The 22,840-nt window shown below is 41.6% G+C and overlaps 1 protein-coding gene across 1 annotated transcript in view; it reads left to right on the top strand.

Moving 5' to 3' along the window:
* Positions 1–3,452: 3,452 nt before the first annotated feature.
* Positions 3,453–22,840, top strand: part of sphkap (SPHK1 interactor, AKAP domain containing) — a 158,876-nt gene continuing 139,488 nt past the window's right edge. Inside the window, exon 1 of the mRNA XM_050072623.1 lies at positions 3,453–3,513. The gene's annotated coding sequence lies outside the window, so the exon portion shown is untranslated. The remainder of the gene's footprint in view (positions 3,514–22,840) is intronic.

Here is a 22,840-nt window from a genome sequence, read left to right as displayed (position 1 = left end):
CACAAATGAAAAACAAGCAAACATCTAAAAATATAGGCAAAGCAAAACAGTCAAGGTGATGTATTTTTATAGTTTTGGAAGCAGTTCGGACCTGTGAAATGATTGTCAGTACTGTCTTATCTATCCAAATAGGATTTTTCATGTGTATGGATCATTTTCGGAACCATTTATTATATTCATACAGCTTCAGTGTTGCTGCAGTTTGCTGTCCTACGCTGAAAAGGTCAAATGTTGTCTTTAAGGACACACTACCGGGTTCGTTTTCCTGGATATTCCCATCCACCCTCTGGTGCCAGGTATGCTGCACCCTTTAGGTTATCACCATCCCTAAACGCATTAGAGTTTGGCTCGTTGTCAAGGTTTGGGATTGTTGTCGTGCTCTGCTGGCCTCTATGTCAAGGACTAGTCCTGTTAAGGGCTCATCATACAGCCCACTAATCTACTTATACCTTCGTGGTGTGTGTGTGTGTCTGTGTGTGTGCGTGAGTATGTCAGAGATTTTGTGTTCATTAGGAATGACTTGATCTGGAGACAGCTAGACAAAGAAACTATTATTTACATCCTGTAGGTTGACGTCCTTTACACGTTGATGAAGCTGGACTGTCGTCAGCAGACTGTTGATGAGGAAAAACAAATATATCTAATTAGCTGCATTACTGCTCAGTTAGTTTCATTACATAACATACAGTATGTCTGACCTCATGAGGGCCTATCCTCTGTCCAAGCATGTGTTTACACCGCTTCTGCCTCTCCAAGATGTGTCATTAAAGGAAGTGTATTTGGCAGTATTTCAGCAAAACTACAGTTTCGACCCTGTCTCCTAGAAATTAGTTTTGTATATCACTGAACTGCATTCATAATTACATTGTAGTGAGAAAATGATCGCTGCCTCTTTTTTGTTTAGATACATTTCTTTCAGCTAATGAAACACTACATTTATTTACCATGCTAGGAATTTTGGCTAAGGATTCTGAAATTGGGTAAGACCATGTAATCCAGTCTTAATTTTGATCTGGATGTGTTGTTCAAAACTTTTTAGTAGGATTGGGATACTTGTAGTCCAAAAAATCAGATTAGCCTGATTTCAGCAGAAGGGTAGCCTGGAAATCCAGACCCTAAATCTAGAAAGATTTAGGGTCTGGCTATGAGTAATGAAAATGGCCCAACTCGAGGGGTGGCACCAGGCATGCATTTGAAAATATCACTGCACGCAATTGGATAACACTACGACCAGTCAGAACAAATAGATTAGACTCTTGCCGTATCCGGTCGGCAAAACAGCAAAAACGTCCTTCTTGCAAAGGAAAGATTCGAGCGCCGTCTTCTGTTCCTCTTTAAGAGAAAAAGCCAAGTCTAACTCGTTCATTGTAGCGGCCAAAGCCGTTTCAAACAACTGGTGTTCATCCGTAGCCATCTTGCAATGTTTACTGACTGATTCTGGACTTCGTCGTTGCAGCGCTGTCGTCATCTGTTTAGCTCGCCTCTGGCCCGCCTATATCAGATACACTGATGTGATTGGTGCAGCTCGACTCCAATGGCATGGGTAATGAGCATCATTACTGATTGCCAGAGTGACTCGCTGAGCAAATTCAAATTGTGCTCTCGCGAGAACTCTGGATTTCCAGGGTAGCGGAAGGGTGGATTCAGGGTGGATTTCAAAGACAAAATGTATTAAAACTTAACTTAATCCGCGGAGGTCCGCGCAGACTAAAAGCGGATGTCCGCAAGCCCTGTGCACGCAAAGCTCCGATTTTACGACCGCTCCGCGCACCAGTGTCACTCAAAAGACTGCTCGGCATGTATTTTTCACATCGCCATGACAGAAACGTGCAAGAATTGGGGGTAATGTAGTGTTTCACGGACATTTTTATAGGAAACTACAACGTGGAAGTGCGCTCAACGCTCCGCTTATAGTGCGCTCGAGTCTGTGAGCACCTTAAATTAAAACCCTCGGCGCACACTGCAGCACAATCAAACAGATGTGAAACTCAGAGCATCAGAAGTGTCTCTGACACCAGACTCAGAGTAGCTTTGAGTGCGCTCGTGGCTCCTTGACGAGGTTAGTGTTGCGTTTAAGGCCTCCCCCCAAAAAATGGAAAAAAAAGCGCTGAAGCTTCGAATTTTTTTTTTCACAATCGAATCCCGTGCCATCGAACGAAGCTTCGAAGCTTCGAATTTTTTGGGTCAGCCCTAGTCAGCAGACTGCCTACATTGTGACATGTAGTCCCATTTGGAGCAGTGGTTCCCAACTGGTGGGTCCTGGTCCGAAATTGGGTCCAGGGTCCATTCTGAATGGACCACAAGTGACTCACGAACGTATCAAGTTTTTGTTAAAAACAGTCTTTATTGTCAAGTACAGTGAATTTCTGGCACGGAGCTTTTACTTTGAAGTGCCGTTCCCTGCTGTAGAGTGAGTGACTAATAGATTAATACATGACAGCGACAGCAAACTAGCTCAACGACATGGCCAAATGCAAGAATGATGCTGAATACCTAGAACTGTGTGGACCTTGACCAAATGACCAAAGAGAAATCTGGACCCTGTGACAGGACCAGTTGGGAATCGCTGATTTAGAGCACTTTGGTATCTTGAAAAGTTTCTATCTGGATCAGGGTGATTCCATCCAGTGTTGTTTTAAAACACTGGTGTAACAATAAGATGGATTAGCTGATCCTGGACAGCAAAACAAGGGATATCCAAATCAGAATCGCAGGTTCTTGCCCAGATTCCTGTCTGTGTTTTGATTTAGGCAACAAAAACACTTTGATTAAGAAAAACATTGTGAGATGGGTTAAATGTTAACAACAAAAGGCAAAAATAAAAAATAATGCTGTACTCACATGAGTAGATAGTCCTATTTTAGCAACACACACAGCAACACTAAACTGAAACTCCTCGTCTAGACTGCGTACAGCTTGAAAAAACTGACAGTCAGCCCTCACCACCCACTCTGCTCCGTCTCAGCACACAATGAAGTGATCAATGTATGTGGACAAGCGTGGGCATTCATTTGCATCCTAAATTAGTGTGATACTGTGATTATTAAGCATAGATACCTACTAAAAGGTTTGGTTTCCAGAGAAAGGAGTCTTCTAAACCTGGAGGGAATTTGACTGTGGAGAATGTAGGCCACACAGGAGTATTTCTAGATTATTCAAGTAAATTAATTGCTACATTGGTACATGTAAAATGCTGTAAAACTTAACAAAAGAAGACCGTTGCCTGCCTGCCACCGTATGAAAACAGGTCCCTGCCACATAACAAATCCCAAATTAACCCCTGTTTTGTGTGTTTAACTCTCCAGTGAACATTTGCTGCCTAGCACCCACTCTACTCAGCAGGGATTAGGCACACTAAGACACACATACACTCAAGCCAAATACCCTCTATCCTGAGCCTCAGTGAGAGGTTGTAGCGATAGAAGCAGCGGGAGAGCAGGGACAAATTTTAAAAAAAAAGAAAAAAAAAAAGTACCATTTATAAAGAAAGAGAGATCGACCCTCATGAGCGTGGTGAGTGCTTTTGGCCATCTTGTAATAATACCTGTTGCTGTTTGATCTGCCTCCTACTGCTGTGGATATCAACAATAGTGTGGGTGGTGGGTGGGTGGGTGCATATGCCTTTCATGTTTATGTGTGTATGGTGTGGGTGTGTGTGTGTGTGTGTGTTTGTGTGTATCAAAGGGTCTTTATGATCAGTGCTGCGATTACTTGTTTTTTCTTGGAGTAGTGTCTCAGTATAATTTGAGATATTCAGGCAAACACACTTATGTTCAGCTTGAATTCATTCATATCCCTGTCGCATGACGGGAGTGTTGTGTTGGCATATGTTGTGCTAAACCTCATGGATTTACATGGTTTCATGGTCACATAAATTGCTCCATGTGCTGGAGGTCTTAGCTGCATCAAAACACAGCACAGGTGTACTCAGCGCTCAACACCTGCCACAACTTCCCTCAGTGGCTCTTCGTTCGTTTGTCAGAAATTATAGTTTGACATTTTCTGTTAGCTTATGATGTTGTGCATCAGTAGAGTGGCTTCTTTGCATAGCCGAGTGCCAAGTTATGTTTGTTGACTCGGTGCTTGTGAGACAGATGAGCAGCTATCAGTCATGCTGATAACTCGCACTCTCTCACCCTCTGTCTCTCTGATAAATGTGAACATGTGGTGGCTCGAGTGGCAGCAATCAGAATGTGAAATGTCAGTGGTACTTCACGCACCTAAAATGCAGGATCAGACACTCACACATTTTCTAGCACACCAAGGGGAGATGATCTCATCTGGCATGTCACAATGCCTTTTCAGAAATATTTCCCAGTTTGTTTCAGTGTTTTTCACCAAGATGCTGTAATCCATGTTGGATGTGCACTTATTGTATTTAGATGGATTATAAGCTTTTACTTGGAAATTTCTGTCAGTAAGAGACAGCCATTTTCAGCATCTTTAGCTTTAACATTTGCTTCTTGTCACTTGAATCTTGTAGTGCCCTTCACACACACTTGCAGGCTAATGAGAAATAACATTTTGATTGCATAGGAGCTGTGCTACAATTTCATGCAACATGCAGTATCTAATAACTCGGTTTTGATCGCGTAGTGTGGTCACCCTGGAAAATTGTCAAAATGAATGTAATTTTTCATGCAAAAAAGCTGTATTTTATGCAACTGTGCCACAATGCAACGCACAGAGGAAATGAAGAAGCCTCTCACAGGTGTAAAACAAACTGGTTAGTAGCAACGAACAAGACAGTTTGAGAAAGAGCTTTAAAAACAAACAAGACAAATGGTCAACAGCCATACTCTGTGAGGCTTTGCTTAGGCACTGTGGTGCTTTCAGCTAAAGGCTAACATCAGCATGTTCCATTGGCACTTTTGGCAAAGCTGACATGCTGACACATTGATTTGCATTCCCATTACCAGTTTAAATGCAACAAGTCTTGCCAAGTTGTGCCCAAGATGGACTCTCTCCAGAGTTGGGCCAAAGCACACCAGACCCGCCTCCCAGAGGACTGCAGTGACATCTCACTGACTGCGGCCAACCTGTGCTGAACCCCCTTCTCCCCTTCAAACAAGCATGTGTTGCAAAACTCAACTCATGTCTGTGTAGAAAATCAGAGAGAAAGGCGTTTTAAAAAGTCTCTGTGTGTTCAGTTTTCAGCGCACGTTTAGCATCTAACTGAATCTCTGCGGTCTGAGTTTAGGTTCTCTCCTGCGTCCCTCATGTTTGCATAGCTGTCAAGTCTCCCGTTTTGGCCGAAAAATTTGCCTTATTTTCAAATCCAAAACTTGATAGGTATGTGTTTGCTTTCAGCTGTACATGTGAAGTTACTGCTGATGAAAACTCAATTTTTCCTGATTTTGCAGCTTCACAATGAAAAGTTTTAAATAACAAAATAATGGCAGACTTTTATTGTGAAGAATTTATTGGAAATAAAATGTGTTTAGCACCGGATTAGCGGAATAAAAACTAGTCTACTACTACCACAGGGAGGAAGAGTCCAAGCAGAAACAGCTACAGTCAGATGTTATGTGAAGAGCTGCAGACAGCAGGCTCTTACCGCACCTCTGCAAACAGCTCACCTCCGACAGGTAAACATCTTTTACCTGCCGTGTTGTGTGATGGGAAAACACTCACAACAAAAATAGCATGGGACTGTTTACTGTGGATCAGCCTGCTGCTCTTAAATGTCATTGACTTAATACAAGCACGTCATCAGTTAAAGTAACACCTTCCTGTTGTAATGGAGATGCAAATCGCTGCCATGCTGTGCTGACACGCCAGCACATGTGTATAGAGTAGGCCTGTACCATGCTGATGTGTAGACAGTATAATGCTTACCTCGTTCTCCATCTTAGGTTAGTGTGTGTTATCACACTAATATTTGCTCATTGGCACTTAACACAAAGTACAGCTGAGGCTGGTGGTGTCATTTGTTTTTCATGTACTTGTTCTTAAACTGAAGCACTGGACAAATTGATATTTGGCACAACGTCAGAAGGGTTCATCCTCTGGGGACTGTTAATATTTACACACAGTTTCATGGCAGTTTATCCTGTCAGTTTGGTAAATAACTGCCAGAGTGGGACTTGACCGTACGCCATAATGCCTTGCAGTTTGCCTCCACCTTGACAAGGATTATCTGTCTGTAATGTGCGGCGTCTCAACAGATTTGTTGCTACTAGGGGTGTAACGGTACACAAAAATCTCGGTTCAGTACGTACCTCGGTACGCAAGTCACGGTTCGTTTTTTTTCGGTACAGTAATGAAAAAAATATCTATTAAATAACTATTAAATATCTTTTACTTATTGGTAACCTTATTAAAACATACCACCACAGCAGTTAACTCTTTTTACACAATTTTTGAATGAAACAAATATATATAAAATCCTGCTTTTTCACATTTTTTGAATGACAAATATAAATATACATTTCTGCTTTAACAGTTTTACTCAATTAAAATAAATAGTATAGTGCAGCTGGTCAGCTTTAAAGCCTGCTCAGATTCAGTTTTACTAGGAACTTACTTAGCTTTCCCACTTTGTTAAAGTGCAGTAAACAAAACATGCTTATATCTAAAGTGCAGCTTAAACAATTTTACTCAACTCCAATGGCGTTGGTTATTTCTTTAGCGCGATGGTCAGGGAAACGCTCTTTCTTTTTAAACGACGACGATATCGTAGTTTGCACCAGATTGCTTTTTCTAGTCGTGCCGGTTAACGTTCAAACTCGGGTGGTGTCGCTTTAGATGCGTTAGCATGTTAGACGTGTTTCCAAGTACATACCCGACCGCTGTTCTGCAGTGTCGGCACACTGCTTTTGTCTTGTCCACTTGTTTATTTCCATCTTCGTATTTTACCCTGAAACCAAAGTGTTCCCAAACGGAGGACTTAAGGTTTGCGGGTGGGTCTTCAGGTTCGTCAGGCTCACTTGCCATGTTGTCAAAATGCGAGAATGCGCTGCACAAAGTGAAAGCGGAGATTTACGGTCGGACTCGGTCCGTCACTCAATTATGTCCGTCGGGGAACTAGATATTTTAAATGGTTCGGCTCGCAAAAACGGAATTAAAATAAAACAAAATAAAATAAAATAATATCCTGTGCCCAATAATTCGGTACAGGGTCGTGCCGAACCAAAAGTCGCGTACCGAACGGTTCGACACAAATACATGTACCGTTACGGCCCTAGTTGCTACTGTAGCTAACATGATCTAAACAAAGTGCAAATGCTAACTTAGTTCATTAATAAACAAAAGTAACATGTACCGGTAAGTGATGAAGGTTCAGACTTAGATCATTTGGCGAAAAGCACCTCATGACACAGTAGAAAACATTACCTAACGTTAGCCCTCCTGAAATTATTAAATATCATTAACAGATTGAGGTTTGGTTCGTTAATGATAAATCATAAAAGGACTGTACTTGTATAGCGCCTTTCTAGTCTTCCAACCACTCAAAGCGCTTTTTACACTACGTCACATTCACCCATTAACACACACATTCACACACTGATGGCCGAGGCTACTGTGCAAGGTACCACCTGCTGCTCAGTAACCATTCACACGCATTCACACACTGATGGAACAGCCATCAGGAGCATTTTGGGGTTTCAATATCTTTTCCAAGGACATGCAGACTGTAGGAGCCGGAGATGGGTCCGCTGATCTTCCAATTATTGGACGACCTCCTCTACCTCTGAGCCACAGCCGCCCAATCAAATAATAGTCAAATACATGTAGCCTACAGAACCACCTGCTAACAGCAACATTAGATTAGCTATCTTGGAGCCAACAGGGGCCGAGATGCAGCCGACGGACAGAGCCATACTCTGTTTTGGAGAATTATAACAAGGAAAACAAATGCACACATTTCGATAAAAAGCATTGGTAAGCATCACATCATTTTAAAGTTTTTAATTTGGTGGAAGGATTTTCAAGTCAAAGGTGAAACAATAAAGGTATGACGGTTTATAGTACGATTTGCCGTGCCTATCCTGTTGAGTCCGGCTCAAATGCAAAATTCGAACGCTGTCACTGACGTCACTTCCTTTCCTGCTTTTATAGTTTCCTTGTCAGCTACAGCTACATTTCCTTGGTACAGCTGACAGGAAGTAACAAGGGTGTGTCAATAGTATGGAGTTTGAACACAGCATACTGTATGTTTGTGTTGTTTTCAGGGGCCTCAGCAGTATCCATGTATGACCTGAGAGATCAGTGGCTCGGATATTTGTATGGCTGATGACTGCTGTAACTGTTTAGCACAAAGAGGAATTATGGGGGAGCTAACTGGATTAGTGCAAGGCGGTTTAGCTGGCTTGCTGCAGCTTCAGAGGAGGGAACGCTGACACTGTCTTTTTTCTGTTTTCACTTCAAAAAATTATTTTAGTGTTAACAGTAGAGGAAAATAATGATTATCTACTGCAAGCCTATTTTATTCAAATAATCGCCTCTGTTTCATCTAAAAAAATCCAGTATCCTTCAAACAAGGTAATATAAGGAGCTTTGGAAAAGGATTGAGACAGAACAGGGTGACATCAAAACAACCCAAAGTGGCATGATGTTGCAGTATTTCAGTACATGAGACGTTTTGACTCTTCTCACTGAGACACAATGTGTGAAAAGAAATTGACGAAACAATTCACGCAGCCACAGGACAAGGAAAAAGTCAGACATATCTGAGAGAAAGCAAAAGAAGATTGTGATTGGCCTTTACTCAGCTGCCACCCGCAGCACTTTAGGAGCACGGGAAAAACAAGGTGGGGAAAGAGCTCTTTTAATTGAAGCTCCAAAAGTCCAAAGGTTCAGCTTGTTCACTTCAGATTGCCAATATTGTTCTTGTGATCTTTATCCAACCGAGAATTGCTTAATTTGCTGCCTCACTGCTGCTTTAGCAAAACGTCAGCGCTGCAACTCGAGAACACACAAACACCGTAACACGGGTGCACATGAAATCTGACACCACTGAGGAAAATTAAATAAAGCACTCTTGGGCTGATGTCACACATCTGAAATGCACACACACACTCACACTCACACAATTAGACTGACATACACATTTAGGTAAAGACATCTGTTCACATCTCCTTTCCACAAAAATATAGTTTAAGAAAAGTTATTTCTCTTGTGATAATTATGATCGACTGCCCTGCCATGCATGTTTACAAAGAACTGACTTTATTTAATTTCATCAGTCTACTGACATGCTAACAACAATGTGCAAACAGAATATGACATGTTATTTTACATCCAGATATAAAGACTGACTCGCTCAAAACTTTACTTAACTGTACAATTGAGGCTTTTATATTTTGTAGTGGCAGAATAGAAGAAGTAGCCTCACAGCAAGAGGGTTCCTGGTTCGAATCCAGGGTGGGGGAGCCCTTCTGTGCCGTTTGCATGTGTCAGCGTGGGTTTTCTCCGGGTACTCCGGCTTCCTCCCACAGTCCAAAGACATGCAGGTTAATTGGTGACTCTAACTTGCGTGTAGGTGTGAATGTGAGTGTGAATGGTTGTCTGTCTCTATGTGTCAGCCCTGTGATAGTCTGGTGACCTGTCCAGAGTGTACCCCGCCTCTCACCCAAAGTCAGCTGGGATAGGCTCCAGTACACCTGCGACCCCCAACGGGATAAGCGGTTACGGAAAATGACTGAATGTGATTTTTTTTTTTTTAAAGATATTTTTTAGGGCATTTTTCTGCCTTTAATTGATAGGATAGTGAAGTATGAAGGGGGAGAGAGAGAGGGAGAGACATGCAGCAAAGGGCCACAGGCTGGAGTCGAACCCAGGCCGCTGCAGCAACAGCCTTGTACATGGGGCACCTGCTCTACCACTAAGCCACCGACGCCCCATGAATGTGAGTTTAATAGCATCTTAATAATACAAGTCCTACAGTTTTGCTTGAAATGAAACTGAATCTCAGAGGGTTGTTTTCCCTGTTGAGGATCCTTTGTGCATGTGCACACCAGGGCTGGGCGATATGACCTCAAATCAACATCACGTTTATTTAACATTTTACCTTGATTATTACTGAGCAGTAATTTTGTTTTTTGTTTTTTGTCCTCATAGTTTGTACTGCAAATATAATCAACTATTAAGGCTGGGATATTCATCTAATGAAAGACTGCATATCCTATCTTATGATTGAACATTGTGTAGCCATTGTAAATACTTATGTTATGTAGAGCTGCTTTGTGGAGGCACTTGTTGCTCAGCGTTTGTCAGTCTCTTTCTTTTTTCAAGCCATGCACTGTTTATATTTGGTAACATGATTGTGCTCCAAGTGCTGAAACAGGTAGTGTTACCTTTGGTCGCTGAAATGATTTTTTGGCAGTTTTTACATTTCATTTCTTACTGTTCAGTTTCATCTTCACGAAAGCCAAAATGTGTCCAAACGACGGACACAGCATTTCTCTTTGGTACAAGCTGCTGAAGTTGCTCAGTTGGCTCGGTGTTTGAGTTCTCCTCCATGTTGCTTCCAGGTCGCGGACTGGATGGGGGGGAGTCACGTGACTACACGTGCAATAGTACATTTTTAAGGGGACACTGCATGAACACACACATAGTGGGGAAGGTATTAACAGAATGTAAATAGAATGGTTAGAGGTTCTGAATGTTGGTTTCGATTAATTTTAATTTTCAGCCCTAGTGCATGCTGTTCATATTAAGAGAAGGAATAGCGGACTCTGCCACAGGCAAACAATATAAAGAGGTAACACATAAATTGAAATATACTAAATGCCTATAGCAGATTGATGTAAAAGTCAAGATTTGATATGATTAACATCTTGAGGTTGTTAACTTTAAGGATCAGGGACGTGTCTTCATAAATAAAGTGTTGTTAAATAAGATGCTGCATGTCCTGTTGTGTGTCGCACTGATAAATTTTGAAGAAAATCATGATTTATTTCTGTGACTTGAATGTAATCATAAATTCAGCAGCACCAGATATTAAAAGTTTATGACAGATCATAACGAGAGATCCATAAACTGGATGATGATCAGCCAACATCAAACCAAGGACACATTTAGCACTCTAGAAGTCCAGGTTTTCTCAAGTACAGCTTTGATAATCTAAGACTGCATTGAAATTTTATGGTTTGCATCTTCTCCCCTTGTCAGTGTGGGTTTTCTCCAAGTACTCTGGATTGTGGGAAGAAGCCAAAGACATGCAGATTAGGTTAGATGGTGACTCGAAATTGCCTGTAGGTGTGATTGTGAGCATATCAGCCCTGCGATATTCTATACCTGTCCAGGGTGTACCCCGCCTCTCGCTCAATGTCAGCGGTGATAGGCTCCACTTTATTAGTTAAAAAGGTATTTCAACTCAGGGTTAAAGCGAGTTAATGTGTCTGCCAGTGAAGCCATCACTGTCACTAGGCAGCTTCCACTCTGTGCTGTCACAATTCATGCTCCTGTCTTTTAATCTATGGCTGTCAGACAAGGTGAAGAAAGGATGAATTCCCCGCTCATATTTAAAGGCAAAATGTCTGTTTTTACTGATATTAAAAAAAACAAAACAACCACCATCAACCTTAAAGCTATAGTGCGTAACTTCTGTCGCCTCCCAGCGGATAACAACGTTATTACAACTAATAAGCTGGCGGCACTTCCATGTACACAGATAACACTCACCACACACCGTACACAGAGTAACACTCGCCAGTCGCCACACACCACCGTACACAGAGTAACACTCGCCAGTCGCCACACACCATACACAGAGTAACACTCGCTACACACCGTGTACACAGAGTAACACTCGCCACACACCGTGTACACAATGCTACACAACATGGCGAACACCAGGCTGCTAACATTACATTACGTTCATAGCACCATTTCCAAGAAAATAATAAAGTACAAGGTCCAGTACATGTAACAGCAACACATACTACTCATAATATAATTATAAACCAAGTCACTTACTTATCCAACAGCAGCAAGGCAACATCCGTGTCTGCCCTCAGCCCAATTTCTTCCTTCAGGGCTCTCCACCGAGGAAAAGCGACGCCAATACAAATCCTTGTTTGCCTTCTCCGTCGGTCACTTTCCTTCTTTGCTAATAGACCTTCAGCCGAACGTCCAGGCTTTTTCTTTGTGGTAGGATCCACTTCTGAACCGTGTCTCGGCCACTTCTCCGCCATGTTGCTTTCTCTTTCTACCTGCGCTCTACCTCTTGCTGTGACACTCTCCGCTCTTCCTCCCCTCCCTTCTTGTCGCAAACTAAAAATTATATATATATATTGAAAAATACCGCGAGATGTTAGAGGAGCCTATCGGCTTAATCAGCATTGTGTCATCTCCTCTAGTAGTGGCTTGGGTGAAACGGACATTTACGGACCTGTAGAAGTTACGCACTATAGCTTTAAGTAGTTCAGCTGATAATATACTTTGGCTTACTGAAGTTGCTTAAAGTTCTAATGTTGTTTGTAGACGCATTGTTGATGAACAGTTGTGGTACTAGTGTACCTGTGTAACTAGGGATGGTACAAGCTTGTGTGTGTGTCTGGTAAAACATGGTGCTGCCTGCCCACGACGGTATTCTAAAAATACCAAATCCTAAGTGTCTCTCAACATCTGCAAACACACCAGGGAGCCAACCACCTGTGAAACAGTCAGGAATTACAGCTGTCACATATGATGAGGAGCTCAAAAACAGTCTGAAAAATGATAGCTGCCATCCAACAGCCTGACAGCAGAGTATGTATGTGACTGTGGGATTTACAGTGGCCTGCTTTAAGGGAAGTGTTAGCCCATATGTTTTTCTGTTACGTTGTACAATCAGGGTTGTGAATTAGTTCAGCAGACTCTGACATTAATAAGAGAGGTGATTAGTAAATGTAAATCCATCATATGGCTATTGCTAACAAATGGCAACCATAAATTAGAGTTTCTCTGCGGATATTTTTCCAGCAGCGGCACTAAAGTGTGCAAGTTGTATTATTTTTTCATTTTGGAGGGAGAGAGATGGTGTGTTTGCACTCTGGACAGGCCAATGAGCTGGACGTCAGGTTAGCAGTAAAATGGTACCAAATATGGGCATCTGACATTCTTAAGGATTATAACTTTAATAAGCTCTACAAACGGTGCTGCAGATAACAATTATTTTTATCATAAATTAATCTGCTTATTATATTTTTGATAAATTGAGAAAATCGTCAACAAAATGAATTTTCATGTTGACCAACAGTCGTCATTTAGGGCCATTATTCCACTAGTTGCCTGCATGTTTACGATATTAATTTAATTATATTTTGGGCGGGGCAACACAATGGTTTGAGTTGAAGGTGTGAGAAAGAATAGTATCAGTAACATTGTTAACACTGTGCTACATTACAGAGAAATACAAAACCGTACTAATGAACCTTCATTAATATAGGCCTATATTTTATCTACAAGTGCACGTCACACACTGAGCGAGCCGCCTGTTAATGACGCTGTGGGCTAATGGGCATGTAGCTACTTCCATGTTTCAGATGATACGTCATGTTTGTAGTCGACCAATGAAGATGAGTTTACATATCACCTTGGGTTCGTCCTTCACCTTCTCAAAATGATCCCACACTTTGGATTTCCTGCCCGACATGTTATTAACTAGCCTGTGGAATAACCGCAGGTACCAGCCCTGGCAATTAGGGGCCGTACACATGATGCATCTTTAACCACCTGGAAAACATGAGGTCGGGTGCTGGGCACTCTATTGTCTTTGTGCCGGCTTTCAAGAGCGCGGCGGCAGGTTGTTTCTAAGGTTGCTAAGCGACCGAACCAAGCACCATATAGCCAGTTTACCTGAAATCCTGAGTGCAGCAGAGTTCTTCTTCTTCTTCTTCTTCTTCTGGCCTATCATCCGTGAGACAGATGTAAAGCTCTGGGTAGGACAGACACAGGAAGGGGCCACGTTCAGCAGTCAGACAGGAGTCAGGTTACACACCAATCACAGCCGACGGATATCTTTCCCCTCTTCTGTAAATATTCAGTCTGATAAATACGGAAAAGTTGATCATTTTAGTGCTTCTGCAACTCAGCGACCAATGAAATCTTGCCGACTGATGACCATTCTGGTCGACTAATATTCGGTAAACTGTTGGGAGGCAGCAGCCCAGTGTGATGTTACTGATTGCTTGATTTGTCTGACCAACAATCCAAAAACTCAAAGATTTAGTTTACCATCATATGAGATAAAGCAGAGCAGCACATTCTCACAGCAAGAGGCTTGAACTAGTGTATCTGCTGCATTTTTACTTGAAAAAATAATGAAGTTTTGCACTGATCTAGAAGTCAGGGTTGTACTTTTGGAACTTAGTCGACTACATCATCACTTTGATGGTCAAATGAAACAAATCTAAACAGACAATTTGCTGAACAACCTATTAATTTTTGGGTATTTGCATTAAATGATTTCCCAGGTGCACACACCCAATCTACAACACATCTGATTGACTTGGAGATTATGTCAACACACTGAAGACTGAAGGCAGAAAATGTGTAACCTACTTGCAGTTATTCTCAAAACAGTTCCCACAGTTTCACAAATCCCTGCTTCACTGGCTCTGCCTCTTCCTTCCTTTCTTCATCTCTCTCTCTCAATATCTAGTAGTTGCTCTAATCTTCACAGGAAGCACTAATGTGCAAGTAGCTTAATGAACATCCTGGCACAATTATAGAGTGGGGAAATTACGGAGTAGCCCAATAACATGGCACAGCACAGGGTAATATAATGTGCCTTGCAGATCTCTGGAACAATGAGTTAATAATAGTGAGGAAGCAATGGCATCTACATCACCAGTCCACCCTCTCTGGCCAATTTCTGCTCCCTGCTGCAGCGTTCTCTCATTGTTCTCAACAATGGAGGATAATGACAAGAGAGCACAACAACCGTGGACTCTTTTCATCTCTGTTCTGCTTTGTCTTGCACCGTTTTTGTGTCAGAGTGTCACTCGCTGATGCTCTCAGCTGATTTCTCTCTCAGCCCTCTTTCTGGTTACTTATCTCTATCCCTTTCACTCGCTCGCACAACACACTCTCACACACACAAGCCTGGACGGGGAGGGGGGTATTAAATTATTCAAACTCCTGGCAGAGAGTGTCACCATCTATGAACACAACGTACGAGCCTGCATTTTACACGTGTTTATTTTTTAACTTTACGGGAGCCAATACAGAGGCCACGGCTCAGATCATTTCCTGTCCATTCTCTGTGTGTAAGAGGAAGTTTGAAATGCTGAGGACGAGGCTCAGTGTTTGTTGAGATAAAGGCTGTGAGGTTGTGCGTAGTTATAAATCACTGTGACTGCACTGCTTTGATGCAGGCAGCTACTGATTATTTACATTTGGGCTTAAACATTTCATTTAAACACATGTATCACAATGTGCTTTTTTAATAGTTTACAATGACATGGACTAAAATGAAACGCAAAATATGTGGTGGTACTGTACTATTTGTGCAATTGTACTGTGCTGTATATTGATAAATGTATATTTATCCTATTTTAAGATGCTTTTGTAAAATCTGACCAGAGAGAAAAAAAGATGTAAATTTGCCCAGTCAACCTGGTCTCACTCCTAAATCGTCAAAATACGGCGCTTGGGCAGTGACTTGTGCCGTCACACACTGACAAAAAAATCCTTTAACGTCAGCATGACATGCAGCTGGTGCTCGGCGGCGTTTAACTACAACGGTGGTCTTGATGCTGGGGTCCCGTAAGATTATAAACCCTGTTCTTTTTTCCCAAATATAACCGCGTGCTTCTGTTGCCTAAACCCAACCAAGACGTAATGCTTTTATTTTGAAAGATACTGAATGTAAATAGCAGATTTCCTGTGAAAATGGAAGATTATTTTGAAAGAAGACAATGCATGTAACTGGCATAACTTGACACATCGCACCTAGGGTACATTTCACATCGTATCTAGACGTGAAAAGTCCATGACCAAATATCGATATGTGATGAGGTCCGTGTGAGAATGTGTTCCCCCTGTAGGCTAACTCTGGCTCCTGCTTCAATCATATGGAATAAGGCAGACGTCGGACGGACCACACCTTCTGGACAGCACTGCAAAAACAAACAGTCCAATGGAATAGCATTACGGTAGAACGAAAAACATGTATGGCTATGTTGCGATGGTGATGTCGTATTGTTTATAAAGAATGGAATAAAAACTTCTGTCTGTTATTTTACGTTATTATTATAGTAATGTATAGTAATGTAATCGCCTGTGTTTTCTCCCTGTATGAGGGGGCTCACACACATAAATTTTGTCTGGAGGATGGCAGAAAGAAAGAAAGCTTTGTGGTTTACTGTGGATGTGAATGCAGTGCCTCTCTGTTCGTGCTTCTTTCTACTGGGTGCCCGATATTTATTACCACAGTATTATATCAAGTTATGGCATGTGCGGCGTCTCGAGCCAGCCATGCTCCCTGTGTTTGATATGCGTGCCTGTGTTATGAAGAAAATCGAGGAGTGTCACCAACAAACTGAGCCATGCTGCAAAGTAAACCCGCGTAAAGCTGCTTTATACGGCAGAATTCAGTTGACTCAATGACAACAAACCTGACAGACTTTCTAACAAAGGCTTGACTGGAAACAGCGTTTCCCCTCCAATCTGTATTTTTAGTAACCAGCCGGAGGTCATCTTTTTATCAACCACCACTGACAGGAGAATGTTTACCACGCTCACCATTCTCCTTGAACTCACCTCCATTATGACAGAGGAAAGCTTTTATTTCCATCTCTCTGGTGTCACGCTCCTGTTATGAGCAGAGGACATTTTTATTTGGCTGTTAGGTAGTCGGCAAAATTAACCGCAGGGAATCTAACAAAAATAAATCAATTCTACTGCACAACTTTGACGAGTTTGCCCCCTCCATCTGTGATTATCTATGTGTGTGTGTGTGCTCAAGCAGCTGGTAGAAAAACAGCAAACCAACAGAGATAAAGCGCATTCCAGATACTAAAATTAATGCCTGATGGGAATGTTGCTACTACAAGAAGAAAGCACAAATGTATTGTGGTTTGAGTCAAAAGAAAAGCTCACACTAACGCTATTTACATGAATTGATTCCAGCATTTCCTTATAATAACCTTAGTTTGACCTGTTTGATTTGACTGGGTGGAAAAATCTGCAAAATAAGTTCATTAAACAGCTTGTTTTGTGATAATCGATCATAATGCATGACACAAGAAACCATTTTAAAATCTCCTTCCATGACTATATGAGAGCACCACACACAAACACAGCCCTCTCCAATTCAATAGGTATTTAATGTAGATACATGTAAAATGAGTGCTGATGCATTTTTACATGAATTTAAGAGTTTTGTATGCCAGCAGCTAAAGGGGAAAAAAAATCAATATTTTATGTTTTATTTCAGCATTAGGAACTAAATTTGCCAACAATGGTAAACAATAGGCAGTGATGCACAGGGCAGCTTTTTTTGGCAGCCCCTCAGACGGATACGTTTTTCACTGAAATGCTGCCAACTGGGTATTATGTCGCTCAATTCCATGGTCAGTATAATCTGTCTAAATCCAGCTGCTTTAAACAAAGCTGTACGGCTCTGTCCATGAGAAGGGGCTGCTTAGTGCTTCAGGTATTTCCTTTGACCAGGAAGTTAGAGAAAGAAGCAAAGGAGGCTGATACAGAAGTTAGCACCGCCCTGTTTCCCTTGTCTAATAGCCAGCGGGATGTTTCCAATGGATGACGGATTATTGCAGAAAATAAGCTCTGTGGCAAACAAAAGTTTATGACGCCTAGATGTTTTGTTCAGTAAGATAATCTTCACAAACGAACACCTCTAGTAAATGTGATTGCCAAAAGGAAAAAGGTAAGGCTAAGCTGTGAGACTTTAATGTCTCCACCACAACAAGGCTGTAAAGCTGTGTTCAGCATGATGACACTCTCAGTCTCAGTTAGCCACTTGTTAGCAACCGTCTTAAGACATGTAAAGGCTTCAAAATGTAAGAGTGGGGTATTTACATAGGCGGCACGGTGGTTAGCATTGTCGACTCTCAGCAAGGTTTCCTGGTTTGAACCCAGGGTGGGGAGTTTGTGAATGGTTGTCTGTCTCTATGTGCTGTCCAGGGATTTGAGCTGGGCTAGGCTCCAGCCCCCCTTGCGACCCCGAACAGAGTAAGCGGTTACTACATAGGCTGTATACATAATGGACATGATTACCGTGATGTCACCCATTGGTTTGTGGACTGCCATTTTGAAGCCTTGAGTCGCCATCTTGGTTTTTTGGATTCAGAAGTGACTATATGTGGATGAGAGGGTGGAGCTTAGAAGGAATGAGATCTGACTCATAGACTGCAGTGATGCTTTATAGACAGTCTGTCATTCAGGCGGCCCTGCCCTCAAACATGCCAGACTTTAAACCTTAATAAAATAATGGGTGAGTTAAAACCGTTTTAATGATCTGGGCTGTAAAAATATTTATTTCTGCTGTGAAGTTGGGCATTTTCAACATGGGGCTCTATGGGGATTTACTCTGTTTTGGAGCCAGCCTCAAGTGGCCATTTTATGAACTGCAGTTTTTAGCACTTCCGCATTGGCTTCATTTTTAAGTCTCGGAGGTTGCTGCTTGGGTATTTACTGATATATTTTATGTTGTAAAACAAAATGTGAAAGTCGTTTAAGCTGTTGTTAAACACAGACCTTATTTTAGGCATCTACCCAAGAAAACATTCAAAAAACTCTGACTTTGAGATGTGGGAACCTGGAGTGCTACAATGCTAACTCATGTCTGAGTTTCAGGGCTCATTCCTGCATCGCTCCATGGGCTTTGGAAGTTGTGTTAGTTGCTAATGCTAGCTTTATGTTACAGTGTTGATATAATCTTACAGTTTGATGTCAGTACAATGCTGTGTTTCAATACTGTGCTGCCTTCTTAATCAGTAGCAAAGTTACTGGTGACGTCATTATATTTTATTGTACTGTGCCAGGTTTTCCACAGTGTACACACGAGCCACAGATGCACAGAGGCTAATTTCATGACAGCCACATTGATTTATTTTGACAAATTTCTTTCTGAATTTGGTTTGCATGTGTGGTTAGCTGAATGTCTGGCCCCTGTATTGATTTTCTGATAACGTATCAGTTAATCTATATACGCCAACAGCCCGAGCAAACAAACGAGATTCTATGTAACTCCCAACTCATTAAATTTGACCAGAATGTCCATGGTGCAAGATAAATTGTTATTAATGTCTTATGTCACTTCTCCTGTGGTTGGTTTGATTTTAACCCAATATGTGGTCTGAACATGGACACTGTATCCTGGCAACCGGGGGGAGGAGAAAGAAAGGGTGCGTTCAGAGGTGAAATGGTCCCTCACAGGACCATCCATCATATGCTCAACCACAGATGGGCGGGCCGTGTGTGTCAGCAGCATATGTTTGTGTGTTTATGTTGTGTTATACGTCAGTGTGTGAGTTTCTGTGTGCCAGCTGGGGGACCACAGCGTACCGAGGGGACTAGGGTTGTGCAGGATGCTGTCAGGACAGTGATGGGCATCCACCAGTATGAGCAGCAGTTTGACGGCTGACATTCTCCAGAGTGCAGCTGACTGACTGGACAGGCAGGAATAAACAGGATACCAGCCCAGGCATGGTAATGAGGCATGAGCCTTAATTGTGTTTAGACTGACAATGTGCAGTGTTAATGCCTGTGTGAGTCAAAAATAGTATGCAGTAATGATGAGGGTGTTTAAGCCCTGATTCATCCTGAATGTGGTGTTAATAACCCCAAAAATTAAAGTAGCAAAGGTTCCTGCTGAGAAATAATCATATGGGCTCATACCAATTTGGAGGCAAGCAGTGATTTCAGAAGTTATTTCAGGTCATAGAAAATTAGATGCCAAAAAGCCTAGTGGGAACAAATACCAAAGATATACCCTTTGGGCTCTTTGAGAATTATTTACTGTCGATCGCCGTACATTGCATACTGGTTAGATTTGTGTCTAACTTGATCCCGACTTGTTCTGACATCATGCACATGGGAGCAATGATATCCTATTTTTTTATTACTCACTGCTGTGCACTGTTCAGAAGCGGCTGAGCGGTGCTGCCAACATTTGAGGGGAGTGGCCATGCACCATCTTGTTGAGGTTGAGATATGAGGGGTGTGCCATATCATATTTTTCGTGATAATAGCAGTATGATTTTTAATATCATATGAAAAACTCATATTGTGATATTCGTGATATTTGGACTTGTTGACTTGTTGACATGTTGACGTCATTCTGGTACCCCTGACAAGAACAAGCATGGCTGAAAGCGAAATTATTACCAACTCCGCGGTAGCTGCAAAAAGAGGAGCAGCTTCAGTAGTGTGGAATAAACTGTGGCGTCCTGAATCTTTTACAAACAGCCCCGGACCTCTCAGACTCTTTGAGCGAGTTACTGCTCAGAGGGAACTCATTCAGCGGCTCCTCCCTCTCCTCTCTCGCCATGCGCACACAGGAGTCAGTGTTGTCAAATCATTTTGTTTGTAAACCTACATGATGCTCATGGCTTGACAAAGGACTACATATATGTGAATATGTGATAGTTGTGGTATCATAACAGCCTGTCACAGGTTACAGCGTGATGATTAGAGGAGAAATGGCAGAACATAAAGGTCCAGGTGGAAAAAAAAATATATGTAAAATATAAAATGTATATATAGATCCCAGGGTACATTTTTTTGTATTTGGGAGCTGTTTAAATGTGTAATTTATGGTAGGTTTTATTTTGTTGAACTAATAATGTTGTATACAGAATCTGAGTCTCACTCTGAGTTACTGTTGTTTACTAAACTAAAGAAAAGAGAGATCATTTTTACTGAATATTTGAAGGCAAACTGTAAAACTGTATCACTTATTTTGTTGCAATACTATTTTCTCAAATTAATAATAAAATATATATATATTTTTTTACTAATTTGTCATATTGTCAAAAATATCGTTATCACAAAAATACCCTGAAATATCATATTATTTTAGGGCCACATCGCCCACCCCTACAACATATGTAAACAAACAGCAATACATGACCCCATTGATGCAATAGATGGAGCCATTCAGAGTGTGAAGCACGTTCTAGGACATGATGGTACCCAAAACTAAAGTTAAACCATTTCACAACCATGGATTACTGCAACCATCCACAGAACACACACACTGCAACTCGTCTGAAAGCATGGACAGTTATAAAGCCAATGAGGCATAAAAGGACTGAATTACAATGCAAGGGCTGAAGTAGCTGTAGGATCGCATTTCACTGGAGTTGTCCCTTGTACGACTTCATGTGACGAGTAAATAATGGATTGAAAGAAAGGATTAATTGATTTATTTTAGAGCCAAGCACAAAAGCTGCTCTCCATCAGGCCCAGGGCATGATGGGAAATGCTGATCAAAGGGCTAATTAGCTCTTACACTGCATGCCAAATTATTATGCAGGTGATCTTTTCTTGAAAATTTGTAAGGCTGCTGTTGAGAAAAAAATAGTGTTCTAGTATGATGTATTTAAGGCCTTGAGCTTTAACAAAACCCTTTTTGTGTAAATCTACAAAGCTTTCCAATATCCTTTACCAGAGACCACGTTTATATAAATGTGCCACATTATTATGCAAGTGCTATTCACCTTTGACCATGGGCAAGAAAAGTGACCTGACCAAAGAGGAAAAGAGTCAAATTGTCAAGAGTCTGAGCAAAGGGGAATATGGCCAAGAAATTGCAGCGTGACCACCGAACCATAAAAAGATACACCGAAAATAGTCAGGATGGGATAAAACCCATAGTAGAAAAAGCTTGTCGAACATTATCAAGCCGAGAATTGTAAAGAATCAAACAAGAGGTTGCTAAAAGACCCTCAGCTACCAGTAAGGCCATTTTTGAAGCTGTGGGGCTCAATGATGTACCCAGGTCTACTTGATGTAGGACGCCAAAGCGAGTGGCAAAGGTCCAAAAGGCAAAGACAAGACCTCTACTGAAGAAAATACATCGGGAAAAATGACTGGACTGGGCTTAACAATACATGAAAGCTGACTTCTCCAAAGTTATATTCACAGATGAGTGCCGGGCAGCCCAAATTCTGCATTTATTTAAAAATACAGACTACAGTGCTTTGAAAAGCATAATATTAATCACATGTTTGAAGAAATATATTCACTATCTGACTTAACACTTTTGAAAATGCCTGTTAACAAAGTTTTTAAAATATTCACAAAACTGCAACTTGCATAATAATTTGGCACACAGTGTAGTTTTGATCACAAACATCATAATTTGTGTCAAAACATTACTAACTTGAGTGAAGGATGAATCTGCCTTTCCAGGATTTCAATGTCACATATCCATAAGGGATCTTAACCAACCTAGAACATCATTGAAATGCAGTCAGCATGTAGATGCTGGTGTTCGTGTTTCTCTTGTGCATTTCTGTTGCATAAACAGGGCTGATTCATCCTGGGTCAATGCTCCTGTCCCTTTGTTTGCCTCTGACTTTGTATCAGCTCTCAGGAGCTGACAGGGAACATGCTGACAAGAATGAAAGTGTATACGAGTGGGGAAAAGAGATGGAGAATGGAGGAATGGAGGGAAGGAAGGGAAAGGAAGTTGTCTGGGAGAGAAGGTGATAAGAGAGCTGAATGAGAGAGGAGAGGAGTCTGAGGAAGCAAGAGGGAGACACGGAGGCACAAAGAAAGGCAGCAGAGAGAGGGAGGAGAGTGGTCCCTGTGGTAATCCTGTTAGAGAGGGGGAGATCAAGTTGGCGGTTTGGTGCTGTCACTCTGAGGAGATTTTCTCTTCTAGTCTTGGAGAAATGCTACAACATGCCATAGATTTCCTTTAATTGAATTCTTTTGC

The sequence above is a fragment of the Epinephelus moara genome, chromosome 2, assembly GCF_006386435.1.
Source record: "Epinephelus moara isolate mb chromosome 2, YSFRI_EMoa_1.0, whole genome shotgun sequence".
NCBI lineage: Eukaryota > Metazoa > Chordata > Actinopteri > Perciformes > Serranidae > Epinephelus > Epinephelus moara.
This window is presented reverse-complemented; position numbering and strand designations above follow the sequence as displayed.